Below are 27670 nucleotides of genomic sequence, written 5' to 3' on the forward strand. Positions count from 1 at the left end.
ACGAGGCGCCTGTTGCCTCGATTGCACCTTTTCCGCGAGGGCATCCAGGACACCCTCATCCAGAAAATCAGCCAATACTGCAAACGAATTCGGGCGACCTGCTTTAGAGGTAGAAGGGAAATCCACTGCCTTGGGAGTAGGGTGGGGATAACGCCTATCCCAAGGTGTAATCACATTACCTTTTGCATCAAATGCCAGCTTAGCAGGTGGGCCCTTGGGGCCTGCTGAATAGCCTTTCCTTGAAGACGGATAACGGGGGGCGGACGGGGCCATAGTACGCGCATCCTGCTGTGAGGTGACCATGTCTTTCCTGCGCGTGTACGTGCGCACAGAATCCAGAGAAGCATTAGGCCCAGCATCTGCCAGGCCTGCGTCCAACTGTTTACCTTTTTTTTGTCGTGCCTCAATCCAGTCAGTGTTAGGAGAATCCAAACCCCGGACCTGTTGTTTGCCTTTATCCATGACAGTAGGTGGCTGAAGGGTCTCCTGTGCCGGGGCATCGAGCGCCATGTCATCCTTGGGCTGCACAACCTGCGCCTCCTCAGAAGACGGTTGCCGTTTCGGGCATTCGGCCACAAAATGCCCTAGTTTACCACATGAAAAGCAGTGTCCAGCAAAATTGCCCCATTTCAGGCGAAAATGCAAAGGATGCATGCCTGAACAATTGAGGTGAAGCCATGCAGGCCTTTTCCTGGCCGTATCCCATAGCATGCATAAACGATTTCGGTTCATGGCCCTGAGGCTCGGGGGAACCAGCACTGTGCCCACAACCGCCATCGCGTCCTTCAACAATGGCCAGTATACCGCTGGACAGTTTTCCACTTCCACCCACACCGGGCATTCTCGTTGAAGCAGACGCTGGAAGTCAGCCATAGGGCGCCATGGTACCACATGGACTAAGCGGCGATCAAAGAATAGTGGCAACTTGGACAGGAGCTCAGCTTGATGCGATTCCGATTTCAACAGCACCTCATAAAAACCGCGAGGTCCAAGGAATATCTCCTCAACACATTCCCCTTGCAGTAAATGGTGCATCCGTTGGCGAATATGTGAGAGCACTGGGATCCTGCCGGTGAAAAAAAGTATAACTGCACGGTCGTACAACACCGAGAAGGACCGCAAGACTGATTTTGGGTCCACTGTGGCTTCCAGCACATCATCCGCAGCCGCAGCAGAGAAAGTATCATTGTTATGCTGGACATAATCGCCAAGCAGAGTATTGGCAAAGTCCAGCAGATGTTCCCAGTCAATTTCCTGCGAATCCACAGGCTCAGAGGCAACCTGCGCATAGGAACGGTCCTGAGGACCCATTGGCTCGTCTGAAGTGTGCTTGGAGCGTTTGCCTGCAGGCGGCAATTCAGAACCCGGAGGCGGCTCCTCCGTGCATGGCACCATATCCTCCGGCTCCTCTGTATCGGAATCAGGGCCAAGGGCTGCCACCGTCCGGTCGAGAAAATCCATATCCAGGCCAGCCATACTGCTGTCTTCTCGCTTTCGCTCGCTCCCACACTCTCTCTCTTTTTCGAGCTGTGCAAGTCCCGGAGGGCTCTCTCTCTCTCTCTCTCTTCTCTCTCTCTCTCCCTCTCTCACTCTCTCTCTCTGTACAAGAGTAGATCAGATCTCGGAGGCGAGCAGGGTTGTAGTCACGTGCTGCCAGATTAGGGTTCCCTTTCCCTGTCACGGCACCGCAAGATGCAGAGGGCAGGCACCCGCGGGCAGCAGGTGTAGGGTAGGGGGCGGACAGGACAACTGCGGTCTCAGACGAGCAGCTGTCGACAGCAACTGACGGAATGCGGGCAGAGGACGGGAGCTCAGGCGATGGAGGCGCAGACGACGGAGCCTCTGACGAACGACGGGGGCCCAGGCGACGCGGGCTGAGGAGCTTAGGTGATGAGGGCACGGACGACGGGAACGCAGACCAAAACGACGGGGGCCCAGGCGACGGGGGCCGAGAGGCTCAGGCGACGAGCGCACGAACGACGGGGATGCAGGTCAACGACGGGGGCTCAGGCGACGGGGACGGGGGCTCCATCGCCATCTCTCTCTCTCTCTCTCTCTCTCTCTCTACAAGAGAATCTCTCTCGCTCTCTCTCTCTCTCTCTCTCTCTCTCTTACACACACACACACACGTGACTCTCAAGCCTTGAGTCTTAGCGAGTCTCTCTCTCTCTCTCTCTCTCTCTCTCTCTCTCTCCTCCCTCCCCCTCTCTCTCTCTCTCTCTCCCAGATTGCAGACACTGTGAATGTATCGTGGCACTGTGAATGCAGACACTGTGAATGCAGACACTGTGAATGTATCGTGGCAGCAGTGACGTATGCATACACTCTCCCAAATTGCAGACACTCTCTTAGACTGATATGAATGCAGACGCTGTGAATACACTGAGATTGCAGATATACTCAGACTGATGTGAACCTTGCATGCTGTGTGGACTGGAAACCTACGGGATCTCAGACTGACGCACATTAACATTTCATGTTACAGTCATACCTTATGATGCAGTCACATTGATAGTCTATGATATACTGTCTCTAGTTCATGCTAGAGTGATAGTTTATGTCACTGGCTTACTACTCTACCCAGACTGTAAACAGTTTATGCTATAGCGCATACTATAATTACGATGGAAGAAACTGACAATGAAGGAATCACAAAACCAGCCATGGAGACAATGTTTCATACACCGCCAAAGAACACGAGATACAAAACCTATGGGCGTAAAACCCGAGATTGGAATGTCTCTCCAGGGTCGAGTAGATATGGGAAGACATCCCGCAAAATTAATGAAACACTATATGAGGAGATGTTGACCATACTCCGTGCTGAAATACGTACCATGAGGAAGGAAATGGAAAAGGACATACAAGAGCAGGTTCGAGCTGAAATGATGGAAGAACTAAAAAAGGAGATGCAAACTTTGGATGCACGCATGGCAGAGAAAGACTCATTGATCTCTAATCTACAAGAAGAACTAGACGAATGCAAAAAGAAACTGGACACACAAAAGGAACCACAAACCACACCGGAACTACAAAAAGAAATGGATGTTTTAAAAAAGGACATGCACACCTATGCAAGTGTGGTGGAAGGCACCCAAAAGAAAATGGAGAATGTTGAGAATACCGTCAAAGAAAATGCAGAATGGATAGATGTGGCAAAAAAGAACAAAGGAATACATGGCAACAAAGTGGAAGTCATGAATGCCACCTTGGAAGAAGAGGCAAAAAGGCTGGTACGTGCACTCCACGTAAGAGTGGTTGGACTAGACGAGAAAAGCTCCCCAATTGAAGATGCTACAGCTCTTGCCACCAAAATTGGAGCTACAAATGTACCCATCGTTGGGGCTTGGCGAGTCGGGAAGGCTGACACAAAAACAAAAGTCCTCATCTTGAAGTTTGGAGACCTGGAAAAGAAGAGAGCCTTCCTCTCTAAGAGGATCGCTCTCAAAGGAGAAAAGATCTACCTAGATGAAGACCTCACCCCAGCCCAGTTAGCCCACAGGAGGGAAAATATGCCACGTGTTCTAGAGGCACAGAAAGCAGGTAAATGGGCTGTATACAGAGATGGAAGAGTCATCATCATAGAGAAAAGGACGGCATGACGGTGCGCGGCCTATGAGACCCTGAAGTTCACACTGTGGAATTGCAATGGCTCCCTTAAGACAGATGTAGGTTATTTTGAGGATACTTTCAAAGGTATAGACATTGCTATGTATACTGAGACACATCAATGTAAAGACAGCCGTTTACCTGATGTATATGGATACAGATGGGAAAGTGTATATCGCCCTCAGCCTAGACGGCCTGGAGGGACGAGGGGATCAGGAGGTGTGGCAATTCTATTTAGAGAAGAGCTCCGAGATACAGTCCAAGTGGTACATAGAGATGTAGAGGCAAGATACATGTGGATTAGGTTACGTACAAGCAGAACTCGCGACATGTATATTGCCATATGCTATTTTCCCCCTGCATACTCTAAGTTTGCCCCTAAAGAGGCATCCCCGTATACACCACTATATGAGGACATAATGGGATACATGAGAATTGGGGATGTTCTACTAGCAGGAGACTTTAATGCACGCACAGGAAACAACCAATCTGCTTTCTTTGACACTAGTGATGAGATGTTCAGAGATATTGCATTAGATGAAGTGGGATTAGTTAGATCAGCCCAAGATAGAGAGATAACAGAATATGGAACACACCTACTAGCACTAGGAAGTGCACATGGTTTGGCCATCCTTAACGGGCTACCACAGTGGCCAAGATCTAATGGCTTCACATGTTGGAATAACAAGAAGGGGTCAAGCACAGTGGACTATTTGATTGGATCACCCAACTTGCTACCTGACATAAAAAGTTTTGAAATCTCGAACAGACCAATTGGATTAGTAGCAAACCATGCTATTCTAGCTTTCACAATGCAATATGGGCATATACATGAAGCACAGTCACATATACCAAAATTACCATGCTATGATTTTGTGGAAGCGACCTCACACATATACAGCATTACTGTGCGAGATGCATTGAGGGAGCTAGACACACAGGCCTCTCTGGATGAGTTTATAGGACAATTGGCCGAGATAATACACACTTCAGCAGCATACGCTTTCCCACACACTACACCGTCAGATAAACCTCCACGAGGTAATGCTCCACAGAATGGCTGGTATGATGATGCGTGCAGAGAGACACGAGCACGTTTTCAGCAAGAGCTGGCACTTGGTATATGCACCCATAAGCATGCTCGAACACTCTTCAGACGGTTGGTACGCAAAAAGAAGCAGGAATACCTGAGCAGACTAGAAACAGAAATGTATTCCATGTTCTTGGGGCAGGACAGCAAGAGAGCGTGGAAAAAGATGCATGAGAGCCAGCCACCCCTACAAATTACTAGACCGGATGATTGGCATGGATATGCTTGCACACTCTATGATATCCCTGGCCAAGAGCCTATGCCACTCCCCTCAACCTCAAGACCAGCAAATTGCAGATTTTTCACAGAAAAAAAAGTGAGGAATGCCATATGGAAGCTGAAAAATGGAAGAGCCCAAGACCATGAGGGTTTAGTGGCTGAACACTTCACGCATGCCTGTGATATTCTGGCACCAACGCTGGCTCACATCTTTAATAGGGCAGTTTGTGAGGGATTTCCAACCTGTTGGTCAGACCATATTATTGTGCCGCTCTTTAAGAGTGGAGACCCCGCGCTACCTTGTAACTACCGAACTATCATGATTGGACACATGCTGGCCAAGATATATGGCTCTATCGTGGAACAAGCGTTGAGTGAATGGGCCGAGATGCATGGCCTGAGGTCAAAAGGCCAGGCTGGCTTCAGGAGGGGACATACAACTCTAGACCATATCTTTACGTTGAGGGCAATCATTGAAGAAGGCAAGGCATTTAAGAAAAAGATCTATTGCTGTTTTGTGGACTCTCGCAAGGCCTTTGACACAGTGCCACGTGCTAGACTCATGAAAAGAATGCAAAACATTGATGTGCCCGTAGAGATACAGTGGAGTATCTATGCCCTATATGAGACAGTGATAGGCAGAGTACGAACACCTGAGGGCATCTCAGATACAGTCAATAGCACCATTGGGGTGAAACAAGGCTGTCCACTTTCACCGACACTTTTTGGGCTGTATATAGATGAAATTTCAGAATATGTGGATAGGACAGGTGGGGCCGGAGCCAGCCTAGCTGGAGTGTTGATACCATTACTGCTTTATGCCGATGATATTGTACTTATATCTGACTCACCTGAGGGACTAAATAGACACTTGGATGCATTATCAGCTTTTTGCAGAGATAGAGATCTTAAGGTGAACCTTGGGAAAACTAAAGTTATGGTATTTAACACTTCAGCTGCTTGGGTGACAAGAGCTGAGCACCAGTTTACTTTTGACGGAGAGCCAGTGGAGATGGTTAGGCAGTATGTTTATTTGGGGGTCACATTGAAGGGACCACAGTTCTCTTGGAGAGAGACATCAGAGGCTCGTTTGGCAAAAGCATATGCAGCCTTAGGGGCATTGGAGAGGCAATGTGCTCACATACAATTTCATGAGCCGCGCACCAAACTGTGGCTTTTTGACACCTTGGTTACACCCACACTCCTATATGGGGCAGCTATTTGGGGTCCGAGTCTGTTTCACATGAGGAGACAGCCTTTGGGAGACCAGGATGGACCAGAGAAGGAATACTATGATGGATGGGAGCATATGGAAAGACCACTGGTCATGATGATCTCACGCATGATACGAGCGAAGAGCTCGACCCCACATGAGATTATCAGAGCTGAGTTGGGGGCATCACCCATGGTGGCTGAGGCCGTGGTTCAGGCAGTGACTTTCATACATAGACTATGGGAGCTCCCCCAAGATAGATACCCACGGCTAGCCCTGGCCTCTTCTAGACAACTAGCAGCAGACGGTGACAGACACTGTTGGTATGCTCAGATGAGCACATGGATGCGTCTACATGGTCTGCAGATTGACAGACTACCCCCCTTTGACTATAGCCTGGATTGCCCTACACTTGACCTAAGCCGATCAGAGCTAAACCATGTGATCAGAGCAGACATACTGAAGTTAGATACAGAGAAGACCTGGATCCGACCCCCCTCGCCCCATGGCACAAGGATGGCACACTACCAGACCCACTTCCTCCAGGTATCTGAGGATGGTTTCATCACCCGACCCAATTACATGGACACACAGCTGCCTCATGGACTACGCACAGCTATTGGTCAGATCCGCACCTCATCCCACCACCTGAGGATTGAGACAGGCAGATGGGAGGGTATAGAGACAGAAGAACGCATATGCCCACTATGCGACAGAGAGCCAGAGACAGAGGAACACTACATCTGCCGATGCACTGTATATTACGACATACGAGGTAGATACCACTGTCTGTTTCGAGAGGGTTTTGGACCCCTGAGACGGATCATGCAGTATGAGGATCAGAGATGCTTGGGATTTTTCCTCTTGGAGCTCCAGAGGCGCAGAGCAACAATTCTACGGAGTAGGAGGCCCCCACAGCTCGGCTCACATAGACAGAGAGCAGTCACTGACTTTTTCATGGATACACGACAGAGTATGGCAGATACCACTACTACTGCCACATAGCCTACAGGAATACATCATCATTGGACCTCATCTTCTGTAGGTGTCCCTTTGGATAGAGCAGTGGCACCTAGCCGGTCTAGGCGCCCACGTCCACCCGGACGAAGGCCTAGACATCCACACCACAGACAAATTAAAGCCATCATTGAGCGCCACAGGAGACAGATGCCAAGACGCCTTAGCTATGCAGAGATACACTTCCCTAGAGAACAGACATATCATTGATGGAGAGTTTTCCTTTCTCTACTCTCACTTTCAGATCACTGACATGTTTCCCTTTATGGGACACTATTTCATTTCATTTCATTTCCTTTTCAGTCTTATAGGCATGTTCTTCATCTTTCTTCTCGTTCTAGATGAGAAACACACCATCATCATTGTATGTACTGTTTTGGTCTCATAGGCCACATTGGCCTTTTAGAGACGTTAATATACTCTCTCTTTTTTTTTTTTTTCGTAAAAGGTAATTGTATTAATTACGAAAAAAGGTACAAGATAACTTGATTACAAGATACATGACGCCAATCCAGGCCATCATGTAAAGAGGGGCTAAGTGCTACATGTTACAAAGTTATGGCAAGGGGGCAGATGAAATTGCCATAAGCCAGGGACGGAAGTCCTCCCTAGAGAGCAAATCAGAATGCCGGAGAAGATCTAACTGCCAATACAAAAGGCCCTTAAGCCTCGCAATATGTCGCTGAACATTATAGGCGGAGTCAAAAAGAAAAGCATTCCTAATTGTCCAGTTATGCCAACAGCCCCAATATCGCAGAAAATGATACATGAGCTTCATATGTGGCTGTGCAGGAGTGGGGTATTTGGGCTGCCCGAAAACCCAATCAAAGGGGCGCAGCGTGAATCCAACCGCTCCTTGCCAAATAGCCGACAAAAAGAACCAGATTTTTTTTGCGACAGGGCAAGAAATAAATCTATGGCGGGCCGATTCCACCGCAGTGGTGCAAAAGAAACAGTTGCCATTGGAAATTCGTCGCTTGGAAAGAGCCGACGCAAGCGGAAGACCACCAATCATCACTCTCCAAAGAAATACTTTACATTTGAAGGGGGTCTTGTTCAACCAGCCCTCCATCACAGTTGCCCTCCACCAGGACCGGGATTTTCGTAGGCCCCATAAAGCATTGGCTTTGGTAAGTAACCATTGTTGATCTTTGATCAGAATATGATAAACTTGATTAGCAGAAGCTTTGCTTAAAGGCAGCCGGCCTTGTAGGTCCCAATCCTGCCAGGGATGATCTGAAGCAAGGGCAGGAAAGGGTTGTCTGCTCTAGAGCATCCGCAAAAGCTGTTCCCATAAAGGCCTATATCCCCTCGGAATCCTATAAAGCCTCCTGGCTGTACGAAATGATATAAGCACATTGCGACTAGCAAGGGTGGCATCCGCGACCGAAGACAAGCCCAAACGAGCCATCCGGTTGAATTGTGGTCTAAGCTCATTTTTGCCTTCCCATGCAAGTAAACGCGAGACTGCCAATAATTCCAATTGAAAAGAATTCGCAATCAAGCGATCCTCCGCTGGATGCCACTGAGCCTTTAGAAGGACCCGTTTCCAGGAAAATACCAAATGATTGAGCAGCGACGAAGAGGAACTGGAGAACCTCGAATCAGCATTAAGAACATGCCACCAAGAAGTTATATGGGTATTGCCATGTAGAAGCCCATGGCTCTCAAGGAGATAACGGGCTATATCGACCCATGGATGATGATCCGAGCACATGGCGCGGAAGAGAGACCAACGGAGTGCCTGCATGTGAGTTTGGGCATCTAAAATAGCTCCGCCACCCATGCGTTTAGGGGTGCAGGCATGCGACCACGAAATCCAGGAGATACCTGCATGCAATGAGTCCTTCTTCCATAGCATGAAGCGAATAGACTGAGTAAGAGCATTGAGAGTGGTAGTAGTCCAGGGCAATAATGGCAAAAAATATGTCAGCATTGGCAGCATAATTGCCTGGGCCACTTTGAGACGAATATGGAAGGGCCAGGCTTGAGATTTCCAATACATAAACTTGGCCACCATTTTCTGAGAAATCCACTGCAGAAGCTGCTTTGGTGGAACGTCGACACCCAAAGGATACCCAAGGTGCCTGACAATGGAGCCACGAGGAATAACCAGACCCTGCCAGTCTAAGGACTGCAAATCCGACTCCGTGCAGCTGAGAATGGCTGATTTGAGCGCATTGATGCGAAGGCCGGAGGCTTGCCCAAAGATGCCCCAAACATCCAATGCGCGCTTGAGGTTGTCCTTGTCCGCCCGCAAAATCATAAAAGTATCATCCGCCAGGGATTGGCTAATGAAGTGCTGTCCTGAAGGAAGCGACAGACCGGCCAACTGAGAAGAGGCCACCATATGGGATAACATGGAAAGAACTGGATGTGTCGCGAGGGCAAAGAATAGCGGGCTCAAAGGGCATCCTTGTCTGACGGAGCGGGCAAGTACAAATGGCTCAGTAACACCTCCGTTCAGCATGACTCGCGAAGATGCTGCAGCGCTAACGGTGTAGATTAGACGGGACATCCGGGGACCAAAGCCCATAGCCGACATAAGTTCAGCGACGAAAGACCAATCCAGATAGTCGAAAGACTTTTCCAGGTCCAATTGAATCAGTACTACCTCCTGGTTAGAATGCCTTGCATAATCAATAGCTAGTTGAGCATTCAATACATTGTGCAGAATATTTCGGCCCTTAATGAAACCATACTGTAGAGGATGCACAATGGCCGGGAGATGCTTATGAAGCCGATTCGCCATTATTTTGGAAAAGATTTTGTACATTGAACCCATCAAAGAAATGGGGCGCCACTGTGTCAACGTAGATGGCGAAGGAACTTTTGGAAGCAGTTTAATAAGGCCTTCTTTCCATGAGGAAGGCATGATCCCGGTTTGCCACACCTGCTGAAACAAGGCCTGCAATGGTTTCGCCAGTTGGGTAGCAAAAGCTTCGAAGAACTCATTGGTGAGACCATCCCAACCTGGGCTTTTATCCTTGGGCAAATGTAACAAGACGTCCATAACCTCTGCCTCACAAATATCAGACTCCATAATAGCTTGCATGTCCTGCGGTAGCTGATTGCGGACCAGGTCATAAAAATCCGAACGGGTCTGAGTGATTTGATCTGAAGGTGGAGAAGTGGTGCCGAGAAGGTCACGGAAATAATTCCTGCACATCTGCACAATAGTCTGCGGATCCATGATAAGGTGACCTTCTGCATCCTCAAGTCTGGTCATATTCTCCCTAGCAGGAGAGGCGTGAAGAGCTCGAAAGAACTTATGGGTTTGACATGCATTATCTTGCAACGTCTCTGTCAGATGTTGCAGTTTGGCCTGCTGATATGATTTCAATTGGAATTCTTTAATAAGATCCGCCACTCGCATGGCCAGTGCGAGCAGAAAGGCATCATCCGGAGTGTCCACCAGCAAAGAACGAACCAAAGCCAACATGTCCTCAGCTGCCTTGCGACGCTGCCGACAAAGAGAGGCATGGTGGATCCCATACTGCCGCGCAACCCGCTGCACATTAGCGAGCAATCGGTCAAATGACGCAGTGCCTTGAGAAGAGAAGTCGAAGAGAAATCTGTCGATCAATTGCTGCATATAGCCCTGAAAGATGGCATGCTTCAGGTAAGACGAATTGAAACGCAAAGGGAGTCTCTCTAGAAATTGCTTGAACGGGGCAATGGGTTGTGCAAGCAGCTCAAGCTGCAGAGGGAAATGGTCCGACAGGGCATATTGCTGCAATACTTTTATTTCGAGCAGCTCAGGAAGAAAATCATCATTCTGCATGATATATATACGATCCAATCTCGACCATGTTGTTGCATACTGGGCAGAATGGAAAGTAAACCCTGTAGAGGACGGGTGTAACCAGGACCAGAGATCTTGCTTGAGGACGTCAAGAGCCAACGCCTGCCACATACGACTTTCCGTCGTATCCATCACCGAATGCTCCGATGTGGACTGGGAGGAATCCACACACATATTGAAATCCCCCATGAAGAAGCCCCGTCTACCAAGTGCCAAGGAGGCCTGCAAAGTTTGCCAAAGCGCCCGACGAGATACGGAATCATTCGGAGCATAGAGGCCAAGTAGCCATAAGATTTCCCCTTCGAATATAATTTCAATCACCAAAAAACGGCCATGAACATCATTTTTAATCAGAACAGGCTGATATTTGTCATGGACAATCATGAGCACACCCGAATAATGCATGGCCTGTGACCCAGCATAAAAACAGTCTAAAGCCCTGGCAATCTACCACTTTTCCGGCTTCATCGTGACTCTTGTGCTCAACAGCACACAGGACATCCCACTGATTTTCATGCAACACAGTCCACATAGCATGTTGCTTGTGGCGAGAACAAATTCCACGCACATTCCACGTGGCGATTTTCATGTATACTTCAAGCAAAATCAGGTGCGAGGCACTGCTTGCCTCGATTGGACTTTGTCAGCGAGAATGTCCAGGACTCCCTCGTCCAAGAAATCTGCCAACACTGCAAAAGAGTTCTGCGGACCAGATTTGGAAGTAGACGGCATATCTGCTGGCTTTGGGATGGACCGGGGATAACAACGGTCCCACGGGGTAATGACATTACCTCTGGTATCAAATGCCAGCTTCGCAGAGGGACCCTTAGAACGATCCGAAGACATTTTCCTGGCGGACTGATAACGGGGGCCAGAGGAAACCATAGCAGGAGCCGAGCGCTCAGAAGACTGCATTTCCTTCCTTCGCATGTATGTACGCATGGAATCTTGAGATGTAGTAGGCACATTGTTCTGCATGGCCGCAACAACCCTGTTGCCTTTTTTTGCACCTACTTCCACCCAATTATTGGCGCTAGAATCCAGACCCGCAACCTGTTGTTTACCTTTGGCCAAAGCTTGGGGCTGATGGGTAGCATCCAGTGATGGAGCATCACACACCATCTCCTCCATGGGCGGCACAGCATGGCCATTATGGGAAGTGTGTTGCTGTTCCGGGCACTCGGCCATAAAGTGCCCCAATTGTCCACAGGAGAAGCAATGCCCTGTAAAATTGCCCCATTTCAAACGAAAGTGTAAAGGGTGCATGCCAGGGTAATTGAGGCGTAACCAGGCAGGCCTTTTTCTTGCAGTGTCCCATAGCATACACAAGCGGTTGCGATTCACAGCCCGGAGACTGGGAGGGACCAGAACAGTGCCCACAACGGCCATAGCATCCTTCAATAGCGGCCAATAAACAGCCGGACAGTTTTCCACCTCGACCCAGACCGGGCATTCACGTTGCAGCAGACGCTGAAAATCTGCCATTGGACGCCATGGAACCACATGAACCAACCGGCGTTCAAAAAACAAAGGCAGTTTAGACAGGAGAGCAGCACGGTGCGTCTCCGATTTCAACAGGACCTCAAAAAAACCCCGGGAGCCAATAAAAATCTCTTCAACACAGTCCCCTTGTAGCAGATGTTGCAACCACTGGCGAATACGGGAAAGCAACGGGATTCGACCAGTGAAGAAAAGTATCACAGCGCGATCATAAAATACCGAAAAGGAGCGTAGGACAGTTTTTGGGTCCACGGTGGCATCCATCACATCGTCAGGTGCAGAGTCGGAAAAGGCTTCCTGATTATGTTGAACATAATCGCCAAGCAAAGTGTTTGCAAGTTCCAGCAAGTGTTCCCAGTCCACTTCCTGAGAGTCCACCGAATCCGAAGCAACTTGGGCATAGGACCGATCCTGAGAAACGCCTATCTCTTCCGAAGCATGCTTAGTACGTTTCCCCGCAGGCTGGATGTCAGGACCAGGGGGCATCTCTTCATTGCATGGGACCATATCCTCAGGTTCCTCCGCATCAGAATCCGGGCCCAGTGCTGCCACTGTTTGATCTATGAAGTCCAGATCCAAACTAGCCATCGTAGATGATGATTTGCTCTCGAATGAGGACTGACCCTCTGTTTTGCCGTTTCTCTCGCTTTCCCTTTTTTCTGTACAGAGGCGCTGTCCAGGGGTGTACTCAGCAAGGAGAGCTAATGAAAACCGAGGTTTACCTGTCTCCGTGCAGGGGCAGACAGGTGAAACATAGGCCGGGCGGTCTCCACAGCAGGACGGGACAGGCTGGGATGTCGGTTAGGGGTCCGTCAGCAGCGTCCGGGAACAGGGCGTCAGGAGGATGCTATCCTGAATAGGGCATCAACGAGAGGGCAGCTGGGCGTTGATAGGGCGGCCGGAACAGAAGATGCTGGCTCCAGGGGCAGGGCGACTGCTCCCGACGGCTCCAGGAGCAGGACGGCCTGACGACGACACTAGGGATGGCGCCCGCAGCGCAGGGCGCAGGCGTGACTGGTCGAAAGCGGCAGAGACGCAGGCCGCGATGGTGGTGACGACACTCGAACAGCTGGCGAACAGGGGCGACGACGAGCCTTAGGCAAACGCAGGGTGGCGACAGGTAGGGTTTTCAGGCGGCGGCGGCGCAGGAAAACGCGCCCGCAGGTCGCGCCAGGCCTAGCGATGGCAGGGCAGCATGGAGCGGGAGCAGCAGCCCGTCATCTGGATCGTTCTCTCTCTCTCTCTCTCTCTCTCTCTCTCTCTTTTCGTAAAAGATAATTCTAATATACTCTCTCTCTCTCTCTCTTAGGTGCATTGGAGAGGCAATGTGCTCACATACAATTTCATGAGCCGCGCACCAAACTATGGCTTTTTGACACCTTGGTTACACCCACACTCCTATATGGGGCAGCTATTTGGGGTCCGAGTCTGTTTCACACGAGAAGACAGCCTTTGGGAGACGAGGATGGACCAGAGAAGGAATACTATGATGGATGGGAGCATATGGAAAGACCACTGGTCATGATGATCTCACGCATGATACGAGCGAAGAGCTTGACCCCACATGAGATTATTAGAGCTAATTTGGGAGCATCACCCATGGTGGCTGAGGCCTTGGTCCAGGCAGTGACTTTCGTACATAGACTATGGGAGCTCCCCCAAGATAGATACCCACAGCTAGCCCTGGCCTCTTCTAGACAACTAGCAGTAAATGGTGACAGACATTGTTGGTATGCTCAGATGAGTACATGGATGAGTCTACATGGGCTGTAGATTGACAGACTATCCCCCTTTGACTATAGCCTGGATAACCCTACACGTGACCCAAGCCGATCAGAGCTAAACCATGTGATCAGAGCAGACATACTGAAGCTAGATACGGAGAAGACCTGGATACCCTCCCCCCATGGCACGAGGATGGCACACTACCAGACCCACTTCCTTCAGGTATTTGAGGATGGTTTTATCACCCGACCCAATTACATGGACACGCAGCTGCCTCATGGACTACGCACAGTTATTGGTCAGATCCGCACCTCATCCCACCACCTAAGGATTGAGATAGGCAGATGGGAGGGTATACAAACAGAGGAACGCATATGCCCACTATGCGACAGAGAGCCAGAGACAGAGGAACACTACATCTGCCGATGCACTGTATATTATGATATATGAGGTAGATACTACTGTTTGTTTCGAGAGGGTTTTGGACCCCTGAGACGGATCATGCAGTTTGAGGATCAGAGATGCTTGGGATTCTTCCTCTTGGAGCTCCAGAGGCGTAGAGCAACAATTCTATGGAGTAGGAGGCCCCCACAGCTCGGCTCACATAGACAGAGAGCAGTCATTGACTTTTTCACAGATACATGACATAGTATGGCAGATACCACTACTATTGCCACACAGCCTACAGGAATACATCATCATTGGGCCTCATCTTCTGTAGGTGTTCCTTTGGATAGAGCAGTGGCACTTAGCCGGTCTAGGCACCCACGTCCACCCGGACGAAGGCCTAGACATCCACACCACAAAAAAATTAAAGCCATCATTGAGCGCTACAGGAGACAGATGCTGAGACGCCTCAACCATGCAGAGATACACCTCCTTAGAGGACAAACATCTCATTGATGGAGAGTTTTCCTTTTTCTATTTTCACTTTTAGATCATTGACATGTTTCCCTTTTATAGGACACTATTTCATTTTTTCAGTCTTATAGGCATGTTTTTCATATTTTCTCGTTCCAGATGAGAAACACACCATCATTGTATGTATTGCTTTGTTCTCATAGGCCACATTGGCCTTTTAGAGACGTTAATATACTCTCTCTCTCTCTCTCTCGCCCCCCAAATTGCCAAGCCTCTCTCTCTTTCACACACACACACACACACAAAAGAATGAAGAGCCTCTTTGTCCATCCACCCCACACTTTGCTTTGTTGTATGATGTATTACGTATACACTCCCATTTGTCTTCTAGTAGTGCATTGCACATGTTGTGCATGTGGTTTTACCTTGTTACCCTCATGTATTCATGCTATTAACTTAAGTGACATTGCTATTTTAGCTCTAAACATGTGTTCTATTATCTATAATCCAAAATAACCAAGTACCGTATTTTATCGTACCATACCGTATCGTACCTGACTATCAACAGGAATTTTCCTTTGAATAAGGTTCATAATTTGAGTTTATGTTGAGCATTTCAAAACTAGTTAGGAATTTCTTTTAGCTTCCATTTCACTCTCTTTCTTTTGATTGGCTATCTAGCTAGAAACCACCACTCTTCCTATAATTTGTAGAGTTTATTGCTTGACCTTTTTTTTAATCCAAGAAAAGGAACTTCTTTTAATAACACCTCAGCGAGTAACCTGAGGTAGAAAACAAGGTACAAGGAATCTTAAGTTTTTATGTTAACAAAAACCAGGCTAACACTGTGAAGAGTTACTAAGTACATCTCAAATACAATGGTTGTGTGAACAACCAATTCGGTGGGCTATAATGCCAAACTATATGAGGGACAGTGTGGAAGAAAGTGCCTAAATCGCATGTTTGCAGGAAAGCCTCTCTGTTGAGAAACTACTTCTTCCCTTTACACACAAAATTTAGGGTTTTGTACTATCAGCCCCAAAAAGGGCTAGTTTCCACATTCTAGTTACTTTTGTTAGTGGGCCCCCACATAGTGGTGTGCCACCCTAGACAACTAATGCCTATAAATAGACAATCACCTCGTTCATTCCATACCACTTGAGTCATTCATCACCCTCTTCTTCTATCAGTTCGACACTCTTCCCTCTTCACTCCATTGTTGCCCATACCCTAACTGGAGCACATCGCAGTTCGTGGTCACCCTTGCGCTTCTTCTTAAGGCATCGTGTTTACTCATCATCGCGTCTGCGTTTGGAGGCTTTCCCCATCTTGGCGAGGATAGATTTCTCTAGCTTGGTGTTAGTTATTCCACACAGGCATCGGTCTTCTCCAACTAGCATTATCATCCACTTTGTGTTTTCATTATTTGGAGGCTCTCCACTAGTGGGTGTCATCTTTCACCTACCTAGCATCATCCTAGCATCTATGTTTTGCAGTTTGGAGTCCTTCCGCCAGCTGTCGTCATCTCTTGCAACTTGGCATCAACTGTCTTGCACCTAATGACAGCATCCAAAGCTTGACATTAGTGATTTCATTTGCGTTTGCAGCTTGTCTCAATCAGACATTTGTGGTTTCAGCATTCAGGTCTCTGTGCCTAGGTCATCTCCTCGGTATCTGAGGAGTGTGGTTTGCTCCCTCGATAGCTGGTGACCTTCTTCTTCATCTCCAACGGCATTAGAGGACCGTGGATCACTCCCTCAATGGCTGTCCTTCACCTTCCAGTGATTACTTTGATAGCCCACTGCCCCAAGGTTTGCTTTTCGCTCCCTTCATTGTGTGGATTCCCACAAGTGTTACTGCCTGATTCAGACAGGACAACTCATTTTATCTTTTGAGCTTTGGCTCCACTATATCAGTTTTTCTTCTAATAGCATCTTGACTTAGTGCATCATCATTGTGTTCTTGTATTTCTGAGCTTTCTCTTCTCTCTTAGTGTTTGCTGTACACACTATCTTTCATCCGCAAACCCTACTGTCTCTCTGGTCTCTTTGTCATTTTTTTGACACTCTCTTCTCTTCCTCATTCTCTTAGAGCTGCCTTGTATCCTCTCCCATCTCCCGTGGAGAGGGTGAATGATCTTTGTCGAGATCCTTGATAACCTGCATACGCCCTAAAGCATCATCTGGGCACTGTTCAGAACTGACAAGCATAGACTGCAGCCAAGCACAAATTCTGGTGATCAAAGGAGTCCTTCCAATAAAATAAAATATGGCTGCCCTCTCATGGAAAGCAACTATCTGTTGTAGGACCTGGTCGGTTCCCATGGCTGCTACTACTTGATCCCCTTCCGGTAATGTGTTAGCTTTATCTTCATTATTGTGAACATAATCCGACATAAGATGATTGGCAGTGGCCAGCATGAACTGTAAAGACCCATTAGGTTGTGGATACGAAACATGAACCTTAGGCTGAGGCAAATTCGGGCCGAAGGCCAGTTCTTCAACCGACATTCTACGACGCTTGCCCATCTCTTCACTATCCAGCAATGGCCCGGGTTCATCTGCCAGCGAGTCACCATCTGAGTCAGCCAAGTCTTTGTTATTCCCTCGCCCGATCTGCTGATCGAGGCCATATCAATACCACTAAATTCCTGCAGGTTTGCCATAGCAGAAGCAGATTCCGATCCCAAAACTCTTCCTCTGTCTCTCTCTCACTGTGTGCAAAACCCTCAGAATGTGCTGCAGGCCCTCTGCACAGTTCCAAACTGACAGTTCGCTATTAAGCTGGCTGTTTGAAGTGGCCTTCACGCTCTCTCTCTCTCTCTCTTACACTATCGGAGAGCAGGGCAGCACAGGGAAGAAGGGCACGTAGCGCAGGGTGACAGCTGATCAGAGACAGGGCAGGAACGAGCAGATGCAGACGAGCCAGACGGGCGCACAGAAGCAGGGACCCGTAGTGCCTTGGTCCGGCAGCACGCCCTCTCGCATGTTGCTTAGCAGGGAATGCTGTCTCTTGCACACTGGTTTGAATAAATGCAGCCGTGAGCAGGGAATGTAGACGTGAGCAGTCCTGACCAGAGAATGCAGTTGTGAGCAGTAATTGAAAACAGTGTGAACACATTTGGGCTTGTAAAAGATTACTGGGCTTGCAAAAGGCTAGTGAGGGGTTGGGGAAACCCTGGAAATTTGCAGGAATTTGCAGGAAATCAGAGAAATTGCTGTGATCTGACAATACAAAGTACAAGTTGAGTGGCTTTGCACACAGTGTATGAGAGATGGATAATGTAGACAAATGCAAGCATCAAACCGTGGAAAATGAATATTTGGGAGACAAATCTGATCAAGAACTAGCACAACCGTCCATGGAAGCAATGTTCAACACCCCTTCTAAAAACACACGGTACAAGATGTATGGCCATAGGGTCCGTGATTGGACCGTCTCCCCAGCATCTGACAGGCATGGAAAGACTTCACGCACCGTGAATGAAAAGAAATACGAAGAAATTCATCTCATGATTTGCTCTGAACTACGAATTATGAGACAAGAATTAGAGAAAGAAATACGAGAGCAGGTCAAAGCCGAACTGATAGTAAATCAGAGGGCAGAAATGCAATACATGTAGATAAAGATTAAGAATGACCTACAAGCACAAATGCTGTCCGAAATGCACACGCTGAAAACTGAAATGCTGAAAGTTGTAGATGCCTACAAATCTGAAATCTTAGAACAAGGGGAAGAATTGAATACATTTAAGAAAAAAGAAATGAACGTGCAAGAACTACAAAAAGAGAAAGAGGCTTTGAAGGCATGTGAAAGGGAGGTTCACTCATGGGCAGAAGTGGCAAAGACAGCACATAAGCAGATAGAAGAAGCCAGTCCATGGATTGAGGCAATAAAAAAGAATAAGGGAACGTCATTGAACAGGACTGAAGTAATGAATGCTACCTTGTAAGAAGAGGCTAGGAGATGGACTAGGGTTCTACATGTATGGGTAGTAGGATGGGAGGAGAAGAGCAGCCCATAGGAAGATGCTAAGACACTCGGTGACAAAATTTGGGCTTTAGACGTACCTATTGTTAGTGCTTGGAAAGTGGGAAAAGAGGACTCTAAGTCCAAGGCTCTAATTCTTCGCTTTGGAGACATAGAGAAAAAAAAGGCCTTTCTCTCCAAGAGGAGAGCCCTCAAGGGTGAGGAGATTTATTTGGATGAGGACCTTACCCCAGCACAGATAGCGCATCGTAGAGAACACATGCCCAAGGTATTGGAGGCTCGCAAAGAGGGAAAGTGGACTGTTTATAGGGATGGACGAGTCATCATCACTGACAAAAGGACTTCATGATGGTACGAGGCCTATGAGACACTTCGGATGTCAATATGGAATTGTAATGGAGCCCTGCGCTTGGATGCTCGTTACTTTGAAGATAGCTTCCGAAACATAGATATAGCAATGTACTCTATGAGTACTCTATGAGAATATCATGAGATATGCTAGCATTGGGGACATATTATTAGTAGGAGATTTCAATGCATGCACTGGAGATAGACAGAGTGACTTTTATATGCATGACAGTGCCATGTTCAAAGAGATCGACATAGATAAAATAGGCCTATGCAGCAGAGCCCAGGATAAAGAAGTGAGTACCTATGGGACACACCTATTGACTTTGGGAAGTGCACATAGACTAGCCATATTTAATGGTCTGCCACAATGGCTAGAATTTGACAATTTGACATGTTGGAATCACAAAGGAGGGGCAAGTACTGTGGACTACCTGATGGGCTCACCAGCATTGATACCAGACATCCAAAATTTCAAGATATCTAAGAGGCCAATTGGTATAGCAGCAGATCATGCTATTCTGGCATTCATGCTCTCTTGTGTACATATGAAATATGAAACACCATGCCTCCCTAAACATCCCAAATACTACTTTACACACCTCACACATCTACAGTGAATCTCTGCAGACCAGTTTACATACATTGGACTTGAGTAGATTGTTGAAAGAATGTACAAGGGATTTAGCAGAGGCTATACATGGATCAGCCATGTATGCATTCCCACACACCTTGGTCCAATGTAGACCCACACGATCTACTGCTCCCCAAAATAGCTGGTATGATGATGAGTGTAGAGTCACCCAAGCTCGCTTATACAGGAAAGTGGAGCTAGGCACTCAAACACATCACCAAGCAAAGGCGTTCTTCAAACGCTTTGTGCGGAAGAAGAAACAAGACTACCTAACAAAAGTAGAAGCAGAGATATATCAGCTATTTTTGGGGCGGGACAGCAAGAGCGCATGGAAGATGCTTCATGAAAGACAGCCCCCCATACAGATTACATCACCAGATGCTTGGCTTGACTATGGGAGATAGTTGTATGACCTGCCAGGACAGCGACCTATGCAGCCCCCACAAGCTTGTAGGCCAACACAATGATCTTTCTTCACATGGAAAATGGTTAGGGATGCAATCTATAGATTACAAAATGGGAGGGCACAGGATGAGGATGGACTAGTAGCAAAACATTTCTCACATGCTGGTGACATATTAGTACCCATATTAGCACATATGTTCAATAGAGCAGTATGTGAAGGTTTTCCTATGAGTTGGTTAGACAATACTATAATTCCGCTATTTAAAAGTGGTGATCCCCTGATTCCTAGCAACTACAGGACTATCATGATTGGTCATTTTTTGGCCAAGATATATGGATCTATATTGGAGCATGAACTCAGTGAGTGGGCTGAAATGCAAGGCAAGAGAGCACAAGGACACGCAGGTTTCAGACGAGGATATACCACGTTGGACCATATTCTCACACTTAGAGCCATTATTAAGGAGGGTCGAGCCCGAGACAAGAGGATCTATTGTTGCTTTGTAGAATTTTGCAAAGCTTTTGATACAGTGCCTCATACATGCATCATGCAAAGATTGCAGGACATTGGAGTATCAGAGGGTATACGATGGGGTGTCTATGCATTATATGAGGCAATAACTGGTCATGTACGAGCACCTGGGGGGACTATCAGAGAGGATTGACAGTACTATAGGAGTGAAACAAGGATGTCCACTTTCACCCACATTGTTTGGTCTATACATAGATGAAGTGTCTGATTACATAGACCGAGGAGGAGCTAGAGCCAACCTGGCAGGGGTGCTGATACCGATATTACTGTATGCAGATGATATTGTTCTCATCTCAGATTCACCGGAGGGTTTGCAGTGCCATCTAAATGCTTTGCACATCTTTTGTAGAGATAAAGACCTCACAGTGAACCTTGGAAAGACCAAAACCATGGTTTTCAATACTTCAGCAGCATGGATGACTAGATCTATGTACCAATTCACATTTGGGGAAGACATACTGGAGCATGTGAGGGGATATGTCTATTTTGGAGTCACTTTCTCTGGCCCACATTTTTCGTTGAGAGGGGCGTCAGAGGCACGTCTGGCACGTGGATACGCAGCACTAGGGGCACTTGAGAGTCAATGTACTCACATACAGTTCCAGGAGCCCTGCACCAAACTTTGGTTTTTTGACACCCTAGTCACATCTACATTACTATATGGAGCAGAGGTATGGGGTTGCAGCTTGTACCATAGGCTTCTTAGCCCACTCACTGATTAGATTGGAGTAGAGAGGGATTATTATGATGGTTGGGATAGCATGGAAAGGCCATTGATCATGATGATAGCACGCATGATTAGGAGTAAGCCCTCCACCCCACACCCCATTGTTAGAGCAAAGCTAGGGGCAACACCCATAGTCATGGAGGCACTCTTCAGGGCAGTGACCTTTTGGCACACACTATGGGAACTTCCATGCCATAGATACTCTAGATTGGCACTAACCTCATCTAGACAACTAGCAACAGGAGATGAGAAGAATTGTTGGTTTTCACAGATGGCTATTTGGATGAGCCTACATGGTTTGGATATTGACCGTCTTCCACCTTTGGATTATAGCCTTGATTTCCCTACACTTTCTCTCAGCCGATCATAGTTGAACGAGGTGATCAGAGCTGATATCTTGAGGATTGAGACGGCAAGGACATGGATCCACCCACCACTCCCTTTAGGATTGAGAATGGAGTTCTACAGGAGTCATTTCTTGTGTCTCTCTGATGATGGTTTCACTATTCGACCAACATATATGGACACCTATCTCTCCCATAGCATACGGGTTGCTATCGGACAGATTCGCACCTCCTCACATATGCTCTAGATGGAGATAGACAGATGGACAAATACCCTAGCAGAGGATAGGACTTGCTAGCTTTGTGGTCGAGAGCCTGAGATGGACGAGCACTACATATGCAGATGCACAATATACTATGACATACGAGGACGGTACCACTGTCTCTTCCGGGATGGATTTGGACCCCTTCGTTGTATCATGGAGTATGAGGACCAGAGATGCCTAGGTCTCTTCCTCCTGGAGATCGAGAGGCGCCGAACTGCACTACTGTGAAACAGAAGGCCAGCTCACCCAGAGGGACACACACAGAGAGCAGTGATAGACTTCCTACAGAGCCGACCCTATTGACACTACCACCCTAGCAGAGACAGAGCCACCCCGCTAGACACCTTACATGCCACACCGTGGAGTCACATTGGATAGAGCCATTTTCCTTCGTTAAGCACGACGACCCTGTCTACCAGGACCATGTCCGAGGAGGCCACACCACAGTCGGATTAGAGCCATTATCACGAGACACCGCAGACTCACCAACAGGCATATCAGTGAAGCAACTAGGGACCGCATCATAGCTGTGATCATGTGCAGATCTTGAGACCAGCTACAGCCCATAGTCTCCACCACACTTTTGTACATGGTTCTATTAGATCTGGTTCTCCTTTCCTTTTCTTTTCTTTTCAATCGATGGAACAATACTACACATGGTTCAACCCTAGTATAGCCCCATTGCGTAGTTATTTTCAGTATTGTTTCATAGGCCACCCACCCACTTGTAATGTTATCTTTACCTTACTGATGAAATGAGATTAGACATGGATGCACTCTGGATTTTGTCTCATAGGCCACATTGGCCTTATGTAGTCTTTAATATATCTTTCTTTCTTTCTCTGTGTGTGTGTGTGTTTCACAGCCGGGCCTCCACAAGAGAAGGGGAGTAGCACACGATAGATCAATTTGTATGTGCAGTGTGGCCAAACGTTCTAGGGTAGGGGGTCAACGTTGGAAGTTCTAGCTCAATCCGATGGCGTGTAGGCCCACCTCCAACGATAGGGAAGACAAGACGCAAGCCAGACAACGCTAGGGCCCTGATGCATAGGTGATGAGGGGCAGAAGGTCGGCGCTGCCAGTCCCCGCTCTATCTGATAGTCAGCGCAGGTCCTCTTACTCGGACTTAGAGCAGGGTGCTGCACGAATGTTAGGTCGCAGGACTGTTTGTAGTGCAAGTTGATGATTGATTGTAGGCGTGCTGAGGCAAGGCTTGAACAGTGCAGAAACGGACTCTACACAAGACACACGGGGTGTAAACGCCCCGAACAAGGTAGTATGCTTAACAAATTATGATATTTTCTTGTTTTCGAGATTTAATATAAAAGAGAATGAATACTTAAAGTTGAAAATGAAAATTACTCACAAAGTTATAGCCATGAAAATGTATAAGTAATGGAGACAAGATTGAGGGTTGAAGATGGGCCACCTCCCCCCCCTCCCCCCAGGAATGTATTTCTGCTCAACCCAAGTCCCTTCGGGAAGAGCTCAGTTACAATCAACCTAAGAGTGAGGAGAAATAATTCTCTCTCTCACAAGATCATGCAAAGATGTACAAACACACATGCATTATCTTTTTGCAATGATAAGAACTGATTTCTTTACAGTATGAGAGAAGAAAGAGGGGAAATCAGCCTTTCTCCATCGTTGATCAGCAGTACATGGATGGGGCTTGCTTCTTGTTGCTAAAATGGAAGAAAGAGCTCGAGAGGGAGGTGCTGTAATGAATTTACAGGCTTGTTGTCCTATAAAACAGCAGTGATAGAAGAGGGAATATGAAGGAATTTGATAATGGAGAAGTGGGGGATGATGATGGGGATGGATAGGGCCAATTTTTGGCTATCTGTGGGTGCTGTACATGAGTTTACAGCAAAGGAAAATGATGCTGAATGAAAAAAAACGAGCTCTTATTTACAGGAGAGGGAAGAGCTAGTACAAAAGGGGAAAGTGGAGTAGCACAAGACAAGTGTCCAGCCACATGTCATGAGACGTGACAAGTGGTGGGACACTTGGAAACTTGTGTGACAAGTGTCTTGACGCTTGTCTCTTCTCTATGGCCTTCCTTTTTGGGCTGAATATTGTCAAGAATAGAAACAACCAAATTTAGTAAGCACAGTCAAAGTACAGAATTTACTATTTTTAGAATGACATCCCTATTTTTTAGGACTAGCATTTTTAGGCTAATTCAAGGCTCCTAAAATTTAGGGACCTCCTAAAATTTAGGGACCCCCCAATATGGGTGTCATATGAAAGCTTTTTCCGTGTACATCGCAAAAACGGTATCAGAATCTTCATGTGACTTTCCTATGCAAAGAAATGTGCATTTCAAGCTTTTAGCCCACACATGCACATTGTACAAGCATTTCATGATCATGCCATCTTGTTGATTGTAACTGTCTGTTCTGGCGGATCTAGCTCACACTTCAAGACATCAATCCTTTCTGTATGCGAGTCTAACCCTGATATGTGTGAGTTCTGGTCACAGGTACCCACTCGGGCCATATAGATGGAAGTGTGAACTATCTCTTCTCTAACCCACCGCGTGGGTCCACCATAACCTGTGACCACTCATCAGTGGCCAGCTCCAATGCACTTTTCTTTATATCTAATTAGTGCAAAGGAAACAAATTTAATAAATCATTATATAGACAAATTAATGAAAAAGGATACAAATTCTGTTTCTATAGAGTTGTGACAGCCCTCTGGCTTTTATTCAGCTGTTCTCAGCTGAAAAGCTTCTTGATATAACTGAAGAATGTCTGGGTAATCCTTCATGAAATTTTCATCTACCCACTGTGCATCTGTTGTGGGTAGATTCTTGAATTTTAGTAAGAATTTTCGTGTCACAAGGCCACTTCTCGTGGTTCGATTCTTGTGAAACAAAATCTGTTCAAGTTCCAAGAGTTGCTTTGTTTCTTCAACTTCTGGGGGATCTTCAGTAATGGGTTCCTTTGGTTCTGGTCCTATGTAAGGTTTTAGCAAACTTACATGAAAAGCATTGTGTATTTTCCAATGAGCAGGAAGCTCAAGTCAATAAGAAACTTCATTTATTTTCTCAATCACTTTGAAGGGTCCAAAGTATCTTATGGAGAGCTTTGGAAAAGATGAATTTTGACCGGAACCTTGTTTGAGCCTGCTTTTATCAAACTTTAGCAAGACATATTGACCTTTTTCAAAAGCCAAAGATCTTCTTCGTTTATCTTGCTTCTTTTTTCGCTCTTGGGCAACTTTGATAGTGGCTCGAACTTGATCCATTGCTGTTTTTAAATCTGAAGCAAACTCATCAGCAGCAAAAATCTTATCTTTAGTGCGAATAATTGGAGGAGGAATCACTTTACCCTGTACTATTTCATTTGGAGCTTTCCCTGTGGATGAGTACACTGTATTGTTGTAAGCAAACTCCAATAATGGAAGATATTTCTCCCATTGTGACTTATGTTCATTAACATAAGCTTTCAATATATCCAAAAGTGTGAGATTCATCACCTCTGTTTGGCTGTCAGTTTGAGGATGAAAAGCTGAGGAGAACTTTAAAGTGGTTCCCAAATTCTCAAATAAAGCACACCAAAAGTTACTTGTGAATTTGGAGTCTCTATCTGAAATGATCTCAAAAGGCATACCATGTAATCTGAAGATATGTTGAATGAAAAGTCTTGCAGCTTGTGCAGATTTAAATGTTTTATGATATGGAATATAATGTGATTGCTTGCTGAATCGATCAATCATGACCCAAATCATATCATGACCTTGAGGTGTTCTTGGAATACTTGAGATGAAATCCATTGTGATAGATTCCCATGGATCTTTGGGCACTAGAAGAGGTTGCAACAATCCTGGAGTCCTCTGCGTATCATACTTGGAATTTTGGCATACTAGACAAGCCTCAATGAAGTTATGTATATCTCTTCGTAATGTTGGCCAATAAAAGTACCGCTCAATTGCACTTAGAGTGGCTGCCCTGCCTCTATGCCCTGTATAAGAGGGTTCATGACTTTCTTTAAGTACCTTTTGTCGAACAGGAAGAGTGACACAAAGGCGATTGTTCATGAGAAGGTAACCGTCTTTGATGGAATAATCTGGATGAGAACCTCCTTGCTGTAAATTTAACCAAATTGCTGCAAAATCAGTATCTTCATTATAAGTATTCTTCATCGTTTGAAAATCTTCATGATGAGGCACTGTAATAGTTGCAATGCGAGGCACTCCAGAAAGTGTATCAGCAACTACATTTTGTTTCCATGGAGTGTACATAATTTGAAAATGAAACATAGACAAGAAATTTTTCCATCTTGCATGTTTCTCCTGCAAATGCTTTTAAGTCTTGAAATACTTCAAGCTCTGATGATCAATTTTAATAAGGAATTCATTGCCTAAAAGATAATGTTTCCATATCTTCAAAGCATGAACCATTGCTAAGAGCACCTTTTCATAAATGTCATACCTTTTCTCCACATCATTTGGACGGCAGCTTTCAAAGGCTACGGCATGGCCTTCTTGATTTAGCATTGCACCAATACAATCACCGCAAGCATCCGCTTTCACCACAAATGGTTTTACCAAATCTGGAATGATAAGAACAGGTCCAAAAGTAAGAGCTCGAGAAGGAGGTGCTGTAATGAATTTACAGGCTTGCTGTCCTGTAAAACTGCAGTGATAGAAGAGGGAATATGGAGGAATTTGATAATGGAGAAGTGAGGGATGATGATGGGGATGGATAGGGCCAGTTTCTGGCTATCTGTGAATGTTGTACATGAGTTTACAGCAAAGAAAAATGATGCTGAATGAAGAAAAACGAGCTTTTATTTATAGGAGAGGGAAGAGCTAGTACAAAAGGGGAAAGTGGAGTAGCACAAGACAAGTGTTCAGCCACATGTCATGAGATATGACAAGTGGTAGGACACTTGGAAACTTGTGTGACAAGTGTCTTGACACTTGTCTCTTCTCTATGGCCTTTCTTTTTGGGTTGAATACTGTCAAGAATAGAAATAACCAAATTTAGTAAGCACAGTCAGAGTACAGAATTTACTATTTTTAGAATGACATCCTTATTTTTCAGGACTAGCATTTTTAGGCTAATTCGAGGCTCCTAAAATTTAGGGACCCCCCAATATGGGTGTCATGTGAAAGCTTTTTCCGTGTACATTGCAAAAACGGTATCAGAATCTTAATGTGACTTTCCTATGCAAAGAAATGTGCATTTCAAGCTTTCAGCCCGCACATATACATTGTACAAGCATTTCATGATCATGCCATCTTGTTGATTGTAATTGTTTGTTTAGGCGGATCTAGCCCACACTTCAAGGCATCAATCATTTCTGTGTGCGAGTCTAACCCTGATATGCGTGAGTTCTGGTCACAGGCACCCAATCGGGCCATATAGGTGGA

The 27670-nt window shown here is 46.5% G+C and overlaps 1 protein-coding gene and 1 pseudogene across 17 annotated transcripts in view; both read left to right on the forward strand.

Annotated features, from left to right (window-relative positions):
• LOC148021332 (uncharacterized) overlaps positions 1 to 27670 on the forward strand; it is a 293723-nt gene that overhangs the window by 87138 nt on the left and 178915 nt on the right. The gene's annotated exons all lie outside the window — the stretch shown is intronic.
• LOC148021333 (uncharacterized) lies at positions 18401 to 19378 on the forward strand (annotated as a pseudogene).

This window comes from Lygodium microphyllum, chromosome 18 (assembly GCF_053477565.2).
Source record: "Lygodium microphyllum isolate KBCC chromosome 18, Lygodium_microphyllum_v1.1.10, whole genome shotgun sequence".
In the NCBI taxonomy this organism is placed as follows: domain Eukaryota; kingdom Viridiplantae; phylum Streptophyta; class Polypodiopsida; order Schizaeales; family Lygodiaceae; genus Lygodium; species Lygodium microphyllum.